Here is a 9,111-nt window from a genome sequence, read left to right on the forward strand (position 1 = left end):
CATGCTTCTGTAATCGTAGTTTTTGCTCTAAAATTGAGACTCTGATAGCGTTTAAACAACAGCTGGAATTCAACGTTTTGTATCACTAAAGATTGAAATTACTGCTGCTTTAGCAAGCAGCCCAAGATTCATAAAAAATTCTTCACAAATCATAACCAGGACATTTCTATTTTAACGAATTTAACCCTTACTGAAGTTCCTGGTTAGTAAAATTTACGTTGAATATATCACTCTTTGGTTCTGCTAGGCTTTCCCCTAAGATTTATTTATGGGTTTTTTCTTGTCAATTGATTCAGTAGGTCAAGCGCCATTGAACTGAAAATTTGTAAAAATTTTTGAATTTTTGTAATTTTTTTTGAATTCCAAAAAAAATATTTACGTGTTACTATTTTTTTTTTTTTTTTTTAATATTGCGTTTCTCTTCAAAGTTACGAAGTTTAAAAAGAAAATATTTCCTATTTATTTTTAAAAATGAAATACGACTGACATCTGGTAGAATATTATAGCTTGAAAACTTTCTTTAACTTTATTTCTATTATCTATTAAAGAGTTTATTTGATTTTTTGTAACTACAAACAAAACGCTCCCTAAAATTAAATAATAAATGAAAATAATTAATATAAATTAGCTTGGGGAAAATTATTATCTAATAATTCTCGAGGATAAAAAATGTTAAGGATAAACATGTAACACATGTTCTCTCACTATAAAATAAAATTAATTTGATTTACTTTCAATATATTAAATAAATGAAAAGACTGAAAATAATTAAAACGAATCGATCTAGATGAAACGATTAAGTCATTTACTAACAGCTAAATAATCATTAAATCAGGCAAACCCGATAATCCATATCAAAATATTATAAAAATTAAAAACATTAAGGGCTAAAATAACTCTCATAAAAAATGCTTTTACTGAATGCATCGCATTTTAAAAATCTGACAAACCTTTTACGTAAAATATTAGTCACGTCAAATCAAACAAAATCTCACTTATGTTAACTATCACAGAAACGTTTTAACTAAGTTGCTAAATGTGGCAACTTGTTATACTTAACTAGCCTTTTAGACGTTGGGGGGTTGGGCTCGGAAATATTTTCCTTTCGTAATTCATGCAAATTTACTGTTGGCACACGATTCCATTTCACTGTACTCAGTGTCATCAAAGAAAAGGATTTTAAGACAAAAGTTAACTAAAAAAGGGGAGTTAACTTTAGTAAGGACTAAAGTTTTGCATTAAAACAGTTAACTGTTCAAATAAACTTAATGAATTCAGCATCTTGTTGAATCCAGATTTTTTCAAAGCGCTCCTGCCAAATTCTAACGAGTACACTTTGCGAAATAGCCAATAACTTTTATTAACTGGTTAGATAAAGACAAATAAAATACATTTTAGAAAACAAAAAAATATAATTGAACAAATTCAGCTAATTATAATAATTAGTGAGACAGATGAAACTGTTAATCGCCACACATTTTCTCTAACCGTGGTATTAAATCTGGATACAGCCATCCTCACTTCCTTCTCCACATTAATTTTCGCGCAATACTTGAATTTTATCACAGCAGCTGCCGTAAACCCGATTTTGCACAAGTAAGAAGTTGTAAATAGAATTAAAATTTTCTTAACGTTTCCATTTAGAAGTGGATCTTTTACTGACAACTAAAATTCAGTTAATTCCATGTTTCTAAATTTTGTTTTCAACATTTAGCCATAAGTCAATCAGATTTTCTTCTTCTGCAGCAGTAATTCAAATAAAAGATACTAAGTGGATCTTAAATCCATGCAAATTTATCAGTATTATTGTTTGAAAATATTTCACAAAGTGATAAGCTGTGATCATTTTTTAAAAAATGGATTTCATACCTCAAGAGAAATCGAGTCCTTTGGAGGGCAGAAATTGTTCCAACAAGAGGAAAGCATTCCTTGCTGCCGTCTTCATTAATTTTTCTGTCCCACAACTTAAGTTTTTTTATAAGAGCTAAAATCTTCTCAATCGACTTTAAAAGGTGTCTCTTGCTTCTCTACAGGGAGAGAAAAAATCTTCATTCATATAATGTTCATTAAACCTTTGTTCCTCCTCTTTAAGAAAAGTATAAATTTCTTTTTAAACGTACATTTGCAGTACGTTTGCATTTTAAACGTACTAGACAATACATTACCACCAGAAAGCCATGGCAAAGTGCTGTAGTTCAACAAATGCATGTGTTCAGATCCCACATCTTCACATACTTTTTTAAAAATCTTGCCTTTAAAAGGCCGAGTTTTTATAAAGTTTAATACACTCACTACATATTCTCAGACACGGTTTAATGCAGAACTGATATTTTAACGCAAGCACTTTCCTGTGAATAATGTATTGAGTTACTGTGCTTCAGGGGCTTTGCTTCGAATAATAACCTAAAATCCTCCATAACAGCTTGACATAGATAGAATAACTTCAGTGCAGACACCAACTCCAAAGCATTTAGTCCACACCAAACTGTTTTCGAATACAAAAATATAAAGCAACAGGTCTAGAGACTTTGCATTAACATCATTATTATTATTATATGCGGCTTCATCCAGCTACAAGTCAAATTCTTTCCCTTTTAATTTTTTCAATTAATTGATATTTGAGATCCTCCTCCATGAGCTGTACTCTGCGGCTAATAGTGTTATTAAACAAAAGAACTTATGAAAGTATTATCTGTTCATTCTTAGAAGAAGATATGAAATAAACAAACAGCGAGGGTGGTAGTGTATGTATATACAGCACACTATTGTACGCGCCGAGCTGTTGTAGCTACCGGAAGTTTATAAACAAAACTTCATTGTTTACCACTGACTTCAAAATAACAGTATAAATTCTCTTACTCCATACTGGATATTTTAATTCTCTTTTAAAAGAAATATATTCATCATTTAGTTCTGTGTTTCAGTACTTTTTTTGGTTCGCATGACTGTGTGTATATTCGGTTATTGTGTGATTATTGTCAATTATTGTGCGATTTATTTACTGTGCCATTATTATTATACTTGCACATTATTATTGTGAGATATGGTAGAGTGATTAGTCTGTATCTGTGTGTATTCGAATAGTTATCGGTATGGCTGATATATCAGGAACATCTTTTAAGAAGCACAGAAAAGGGAAACATTTGCGATTTGGTGAAAAAAGTAGTTTTAAACGTATTGAATCAACTGCTGGAGAAAAGTCCTACGTTGGTTAAAAAGGAAGTTGTGAAACTTACTTCTGAATTAATTGGTGTGTCGTTTAGAAGTATTAAAAGATTACGGACTGATATATGTAGGAAAGGAAAGGTAAATCTCCTGTTAAAAATAGAAAACGTGGAATACATGTGCTAGGAAAATGGAATTTTGACAAAAATGTAATAAGATTTTCTGCACACAATCTCTTTTTCGACATGAAATACCAATCCTAAAAAATTTCTGGCTGGAATAAACTGTGACAAGAGTTTACTGAAGATTGGACGCACTACTTTATACAAATTACTGTTGCCAATGGATTTCAAATTTATTAAAAGAAATAAATAAAGTGTGATTATGGATTGAGATGAGATCATCATTTTGCAGCGTAATTATTTAAAAAAAAAAGAGCGAATTATAGAAAAACAGGTAGAAATACATTTTATTTCGATGAGACGTGGGTAAATTAAGGCCACTCCACTTCAAGAATTTGGTGTGACACGACAGTTACATCGGTAAAACAACATTTCTGTTAGTATTAAACAGGGGCCAGCAATCTCAACAAAAAAAAAGGTTAGCGATTAATTGTGGTACATATTGGCAATGAAAATGGATTTTTAGAGGGAGATTACTCGTTTTTGAATCCAAAAAATCTGTAAACTACTACGATGACATGAACGGAGATATTTTCAGGAAGTGGTTTGAAAAAGTATTGTTGTAATGGACAATGCTCCGTACCACAGTGTAAATCTGGAAAATATTCCAACAGTTCTTGGAGGAAACAAGAAAGTGCTTCATAGCTGCAATCAAAAGATACCCACTTTGAAGAAAACAGTTTAAAAGTAGAATTCCTTGAACATGTAAAACACAATCGTGACAAATTTAATAAATGTTTAATCGATGATTTGCCTGAAACAAAAGGTCGTACGGTGTTAAAGCTTCCTCCTTATCACTGTAACCTTAATCGAATCGATTTACTATATAGCCAAGTAAAAGGCTGTGTTGCCCGAAATAATAATGCATATAAAATGAAAGACGTTGAAATCCTGCTTGAAAAGGCGTGAACGAGGTATCAACTAAAAAGTGGAAACAGTACAATTTTTTTTTTTTTTTTGTTTAAAAATTTGCCTCAACCAAACGCCCAATAGCCCGTACATACTGGGTGTATGGGGTTCACCTCCTACTGCAGTGGGATCCACTAAAAATCACTCCCTCACGCAACGTGATGCCGTCGATGGCATAATCTCAGCACCACACGCTTCACGGGCACACCTCACATTCATACAAATATTTACACCTCTCATTCACACTCTATTTACAAAAAAAAATATATATATACACTACATAACACATTCAGACATCATTTACACTCAACAATTACAATCAATAATATATACAGCTCAGAATACATATACCACAGCTATGCCGGCATATTGGTGACGACAATGTCAAGGAACCCCCGCCACCCGCCACAGAAGGCTGGCACCCATCGCTGCCCTCAACCGACATCTCCGTTGTCCGCCTCGCGGTCCTCTTCTATCAGTTTCCGGTGTAAACCACCTTTTAAACCACCGGGCACACACAGATCCATCTCTCACCGGAAGAGAGCATCACCCACATGACCTTCCCCAGCGAGTTCAAATCGTCATATGGTATCTCCTGTCTCCATCTCGTCACACAAAGAAGGTGTACTCCATTGTATCCACTTCATCACAGCAGTGGCACAGTTCTGTGCACCTCTTTCCGATCCTGTAGAGGTAGACCCCGAACGACCCACGACCCGACAACCACTGAGCCGTCCAGAAGTCCACCTCTCCATGCAGTATATTGACCCAGTTAGCCAAGGTGTAGGTCCAGTGCCCCTCCTTCGCACTCCGCCACCTCTCCTGCCAGTCAGCCAGCAAGCGGCCCCTAGCTTTCTCTCTACCATCTGTGGCTTTATCTCTTCTTTCTTTGGCCAGCAGGTCCAACGGCGGCATACCAGCCACCACCAGTGAGGCATCCAATGATATCGTCCGGTAGAGCCGCGCAACTCTTATCGTCAGCCTCCTATATATGCCACTCAATCTCCGGACATTTCTCACCACTCCAAAGGCCTCCCACCATACCGGTGCCACATACAAAATCATCGATACCACGGTAGACGCCAGCATTCTGCGCTTAATTGTCTTAGGACCCCCAGTATTGGCCATAAGCTATTAGTTTTATAACCAATAACTTATTGTTACTTGTAATATAATTTTATTAGCCTAATCTCAAACTGAACTTCTTAAGTTTAGTTAGGAAGTTTACATAAAGTAGTTTCAGTACTGCTAAATTTTTTCAGATCTGTTTCCTAATACAACGCGCCGCTGTAATGTTCGAATTTCTGAAATTTGTTAATTTCTATCATTTGGGTTTGTTAAGCGTCAAGACATGCGTCGCGGAGAGTAGAACTCCTCCGTTTCGTCGTGTGCAGCCGTCGTCATGCAACAACTCCTTGTCGATAGAGTTTCTTCACAATTTCGTCTCCTGTACAGTTCAGCAAATCCCTGTATATAATACATGGGAGTATAATACATGGGAATACTCCATGGGAGTATAAATACTCCCATGGAGGTATTTAGCGCACCATGCGGGTTCAATCTTAATGTCTAAAAGTCCAAGTGTCTTAGCTTTGAGTAGCTGTGACGATTTAGGTCGTTAATAATTTCAATATACGGTCCCAGAGCAGTCTTCCTTGTGTCTTTCACAGATCCTCCGGCATTTTCTGCGATCCCTCGAGCAATCACAATAGGACTGTTCTTATTAAAAGTTTCTTCTTTCCTCTTTATCACCAAGTATTTTGGCAACGCTATACTTCACTTTGATTCAAACTTAGTTCGATTCTTCTTTTCAACATCACTAAACTCAACGCTTTTCCTTCACTTCGCTTGCGAGGACAAAGGCTCTCTTGGACGAGGATTGTGTACCCTTTACCACGGAAATCGTGGAAGTTGAAGTTTCCATGAGCAACATGACGCTAATCAATACACAAAGTGCGAGCGGAGAGCCGGTTGGGAATGCTCCGGATCACTGGTCCTGCCTGTGTTCTCCTAGTCAGCCGCCTCCCACAGATTTAATCCTAGCCGAGGAGTCATTTACAGCCTGACCCACTATACCGACATTCCAGGGCTCGCACATAGCAGTAAGGATTTTGATAACCTCACCCACCGGACAATCCGTGCGAAGGACATAGTGACTGGCTCAACATGAAAAGATCATGTTCATGCTTCCCGACCCTGCTGCAAGCAGCGAAACGGAGAAGCACAACTGTTACGAGCTCGGATAGCTCGATACCGCCAATCCCGGTACTCCACAGAGAAGCTTCTGAGCAATACTATTGCCTTGTAGGCCGACATAAGGACATAAGTGAAAGTACAGAAGTACCACATCGGTGTCCGTCCTGGATGTATGCGTAGATGTTATTGCACGGACGTGGAGCTGGGTTTTATCCGGAGCCTCATTAATACAAAAAGTAGTACAAAAGTAAAGATCATTACACCCGCACTTTGCGAAGTAAAGTTGTAGTACTACGAATGTAGTAGTAGTAGTAGCTCGGGAAGTATGAACATGATCTTTTTCGCCAACGTTGAGCGGAGTGCGGACGGAGATAGCTTGTCCCTCCTCCATATGGTGAGATCGGGTTGAGGGTGAGCTGAAGTAAGCTTGCTCTGCTGAAGTCTTGCGCCGCTCATCTTGAGTCAAACACTTATGTCGTTGGCTCGGATTGTCCGGTGGGTGATGTCAAAGTATCATCATTTAGTCAATTAATTTTTGTTTTTTACTTGACTGCATCGATATTCAGGTTGTAATATTTTTGGTTATATAAATTGTTATATAATATTTACGCACAACCTGTGAGTATATGTAATTGCACGGATGTGGGTTTGGATTTTGTCCGGGAAATTATTATTATTATTATGTACCCATCTACTACTTACCTGCGGATTCAAGGCAGTGAAAATTTTAGAAACGGTATCTATAAAGACATTTCTCCTGAAATTCACCACTGAATCTATTCCACCTTTCTTATAAAGGGGTTAAATAATTTAAAATTTAAACTTGCTTGGAATCCTACCTGTCCTAAACATAATATTAAACAATTCTAACAGCTTATACAGTAATGTAATTTTATAAAACTCATAAGGAATTTGATCCACTCCAGATGACTTTCGGCTTTTTTAAAAGGAATTTTAACTCCTTTCTTCTAAAATCAGCATCTAGAAAATAATTTTCTGTGTATGGCCCAGCAAGTGAGATTGGATCTAATAGTATAGCGGGCTTTAACCGGTCACTAACATAACTAGCCCGCTCTTGGTTTCTTATTGCCTTACTAATTTACTTTTAAATTTACTTGTGACTTATCAGAAACATTTTGTGTCGTGTGAAAACGAAAGGATATTAAGGAGTTTTAACTGGTGATTTTTGCGTTTTGAATCACTCAACCGTTTAATTTCTAACCTAAATAAAGCATCCTAGTAAACTCATTTTTAATCAGTCTATACTCATTCTATACTCATTTAAAAATGGAAAGGCTTTATTAAACATTTGCATCACAACTTATCAAAACATAGTTGTTAAGGCTTATATCTGTCACTACTAACGTCACTTTGACCGTGACTTGGTCGGTCACGATATCTCCGTACCGTTTATCGTAATAATTTTTCCATAATAACCTCGGTAAAGCTGTAAACATTGACCCTCATCGATTACACTATTCATAAATTGTTCTAATCAATCGGTAAATGGTGTTAGTAAACTTGTGCAAGTATTTTGCTTAGTAGACTTGTGCAAGTATTTTTAAATTATTCATATAATTTATGCAGTTCAAAGATATTTCTGCTACGTCGCTTATCGAACTTCCCTAAAACAAAATTCACCTACGAACATCATTTTTCCTCTCTATCACCCTTTGTTCAACCGTTAATAATAACAACGGCGATTCTGTTATTATCAATTTCATCTTTCAAACATTTTTTTAACCTAGCCAAACATCTCTTCTCCACAAGGACTTTTCAACACGTTGTCTGACATTTTCTGTTCTCTACCTATACTTATACTTTTATCACCTAAAACTATAAAGCCCATATTATCACTCTACGGTAATACATCTGAATCCCAATTATTACGATTAATATAAACTAGAAAATGTTTAAAATTCATTACCTTATTTAATTTCACTATAACTGCATATTTATTACTAACATTTCTAAATCTAATATTACCTCTAAACTAAGAGTTTCTCTTTAAGCCTAGTGGTAAACTCCCACTTTCCCTACCAAAAGAGATCTTTACACTGCACTCCTATATCCAATTTAAAGGTATAAAATAATTATTAATAATCCTATAGTACGTCCGAGAAGTACCCTTACCCCGTCTCTGTATTTAACATGTTGGTCTTGCAACATTTCTTGGGGTTGGTAAATATTTATAATCAGATATATGTTTACGATTTATTCGATAAAATATTCTAGTCTACGCTTTAAGAAAAACTGCGTGGATGAACAAAAAAAATTGAATACAGCAGCTGTCATTGTCTCATAAGTTTTTTTTTTTTTTGAGAGTTATCATGTTCTAATTTAGAAAGATTTTAAGAAATCTTTAAGTTTTTGTATCACTCTAATTTTCCTGAGAGTTTCAACTTTGCTTATTGAAATATTTTGTATACATGGTTTTTAGCAACAAAATATCTATGATCTTCATAAAGAAATCGTATAGTTTAACTTATCTCTTAAAAGATATTCATAAATACATGTTTCATTAAAAAACATTGAGTCAAATTTTATAACGATAAAAGATTATTATGTGTATTTTTAATCTATTATGCTTTTTAGTCAGCTGATGAATTAATTTCCTCATAAAGCGAAATTCGGCAAATTTTATTGTTATAATTGTGGT

The sequence above is a fragment of the Lycorma delicatula genome, chromosome 1 (assembly GCF_047948215.1).
Source record: "Lycorma delicatula isolate Av1 chromosome 1, ASM4794821v1, whole genome shotgun sequence".
Lineage (NCBI taxonomy): Eukaryota > Metazoa > Arthropoda > Insecta > Hemiptera > Fulgoridae > Lycorma > Lycorma delicatula.